Consider the following 3,213-nt stretch of genomic DNA (forward strand, 5'->3'; position numbering starts at 1 on the left):
AGACCAGCGCCTCGCCGCCCTCCGAGGCACCGGGGGTGAGGCGGGCACACGGGAAGGACTGGGGTGTCGTGGGCTTGTCGTTTTCTTGTTGCTGACTTACTCGCCAAGCCTCCTTTTCCTCCCCCATGGGAAGCAACGCTGTACGGTTGTTTCACCTCCAGACCTTACTGGAGTCGCCACAAAAATGGAGTGGCAAGGTCTGTGTATCACCCAACTGCACAGCTCTCCCCACAGGGTTTGTGTAGCACAGTAATGTAAATGAGCTTGGATGGGAATGTGATCCTTCACAGTCCAGACTGGACAGAGAAACCTGTTTATTAACAGGACAAAAACGCCAATGAATGGGGAAAAACACTCAAAACTTGTCAAGTGAAGCCTAAGTCATTCTAAAAGGTAACAGCACTAATCCTGGGACTGCCCAAGCTCTCTGTGTCTCCTTTCTGCCCATTTCCTTTAGTGCCAAATTTCCAAATACCACAACCCAGCCCTCAGTGCTCCTGTGAGGCTCAGTAGTCATGTATGGGATAACTGCACCCACACTGTCTGTCTTGCTCCTGCCCAAGCCTGGCTGTTGAATTATTTGCAAATCACCTCAACAATTAGGAAATTCAAAAAAATTGGGTTTTGATGTAAAATCTCTTCTGCCAGGGAAGTGGTGACGCAGCTGGATGCATGTCCAACACCATGGAAAGGCGTTTGATGAAAGCCATGGGACTGTGTGGTGAGTCACAACAAGAGAAAACATTGTTTTAGCATAAAGTTTCATCATTTACCCTGCAAGGAGTACCATTTGTACAGCAGCTATTTTGTGTTAGCACTCTGTGGTGCAAATTGGCTGGATTGGTAGTGATGCACTGTAGTGCCTTGGTGGATTGCTTTCCTCTTCGGAAAATGTAGCATCCAGAGCCTTCTCTTTCTCCTTGGTTGCACTAAATGGTTGATGAAGACATGGCACAGTAGAAAATGTTTCCCCACCTGTTCTGTGTAAGATTTTTGCTTTTGCTGTTGCCACAAATAAGGAGTCACATGTCTTGGTCAAAGGCCTGGGGTAAATTCTCCTTTTTCACTTTATTGACCAGCACACATTAAATTCCCATTAGAAAAGCCAGCACACGTAATTTGAAATTTAGTCCAATATGAAAATAACTGAAGATCCTGCCTGAAGCACCTGTAGGCCTTGTCTCTGGAAATTGTGGAAACACTGGAATCAGACTACAACCAGTCTGGGCACTTGGTATTTTACCCCAAATGTGAATGTGCATGAAAGTGCATGTGTACATATTTAATTTTTATGCTTGATTTATTTTCTCATGGTGAACAGCTTTCCATGAGGTTTTTAAGAGTGATAATGAGGATTCATGATGCAAGAAGCAAAACATCCTTTTTCAGCAGCTGAACATCATATTGGATTGTTCCAAGCAACGTGGCTTCAAGAGCAGAGGTGCTGCTCTGGTATTAGGGTACTGCAACATCTCCAAAATAAGTAGGATTAAAATCCTCTTAGAGAAATTCAGAGTATTCCCTGCCTATAGAGATAAATAAAGCTCACCAGAGAAAATTATTCCAAGGTCTGAAGCCTCAAGCTGCTGGGCGCTTTTTGGCTGACAGCTCAGTTTTGGAGGAGTGCCAAGCTACTGCAGGAGTGCAAGTGGGATGGCGCTGGTAAAAATGTAACTGACTGCACTAAGGAAGGAAAGGTGTAAACTGCCCGGAGCTTTGAACATACCCTGCAGCTGACAGCTCCCAGAGGCAAACCTGGGAGACACGGCACAGCACAAATGTGGGCACACTGTCCACGTGCTCTGATACAGCCCCAGGTGTGTCACTGCCGGAGTCCTCGCCTGAGGGCAGTGCTGCCCAGAGCTCTGATGGGCTGGGAGCTAGGGCAGCCTTGCGGCTGCTCTGTCCTGGATGCTGTAAGCATGCCCCCTCCCTTCCCACATGGGACATCTGTCACAGCCAGGAAGGAGCTTGTGGGACCATCCGAGAGGTGTTCCACTGGCTTCGTAGTTCCCTGGATGAATGCAATCTGTGGAGCCCACAGCAGATAGGTTTTGCCCGCTGTGTGGCAAATAATGAGAATCTGATAATGAGATCACCACTAGTAAATCATTTCCAAATCAAGATTATTCCAAAGAACTTTTTTTTTTTTTTTACTGAGGAGCATATATGTTTTCCTCATGTTTTATACACTCCTAAGCATTAACCTCAACTGTTCCTGCAACACAAGTTCTCCACCATGATATGTAATTCCCCCATTACTGACATGCTCACTGTGCAGCTCCAAAATCATTTAATTACACATGAAAATGTTTCACTGCTGAACGGGTGCTTCCAAATATTCAAAATACAAAGGCTGTGAAGTTGTTTTTTTTTGTGCTAGCAGAAGATGCCAGGCTGAGAGCACTACACAGTCCCTCCTGGAACAAGTGGAACAATCCAGCCACCATCCTCTGTTCCACTTGCTGTCCCTGTATTGAGCTGGGTTTTTTCTGTAGATGGCAAAGCACAAGGATGCTACAACTGTCCCACAGCTGACCTCTGGAGGGAGGCTGTGCACCACAAGGGCACCAAGGCTGGATGGCACTGGAGTTCTGCTGTTACCACTGGGAGCTGGGCTGGTGACAGCCTGACTTCAGCTGCAAGGTGGGCTTGAGGATTGCCTGGTTTTTACTTAAGCCTTTTATTGTGGAAGTAATTATCACTGTTATTCATCTCTCAGGATTCTGATGTGTAGTGGTTTGGTCCAAAATACTCATTACTGTTTATCTGCTGTGAGATAAGAATTAGGAGAAATGCAAAACAGGCACCAAACTTGAAAGAATATAAAGAAGTTTATTAACAGACCTAAAAGAAGAAAAAAAAAATTATACCACTTTCAGAACTCTCCTCCTCCCCCCACCTTCCTCCCTTCTCCCACTGACAATGTTCAAAGACAACCCTTAAGATGTTCAGTCTGTTTACCACTTCCATAATAACCTTGTTCAGTCCATTTAGAAAGAGAAGTCTCTTCTTGCTCATGCTATGAAAACATTATCACAACGAGACAGCCGCCCACTTCCAAATATTGTTCAGTCCATTCAGGAAGAGGAGTCTCTCTGCCTGCATGTGAGTCCTTTCCCCCGACTTGCAGCTTTTCCTGCAACTGCTTTCGAGGGTCCACTCTTGAAGATTTTTGGGGTACAATTTTAAGGTTGAGCCATTCAGAAACAA

Source organism: Corvus brachyrhynchos, unplaced genomic scaffold, assembly GCF_000691975.1.
Source record: "Corvus brachyrhynchos isolate BGI_N302 unplaced genomic scaffold, ASM69197v1 scaffold69, whole genome shotgun sequence".
In the NCBI taxonomy this organism is placed as follows: Eukaryota; Metazoa; Chordata; class Aves; order Passeriformes; family Corvidae; genus Corvus; species Corvus brachyrhynchos.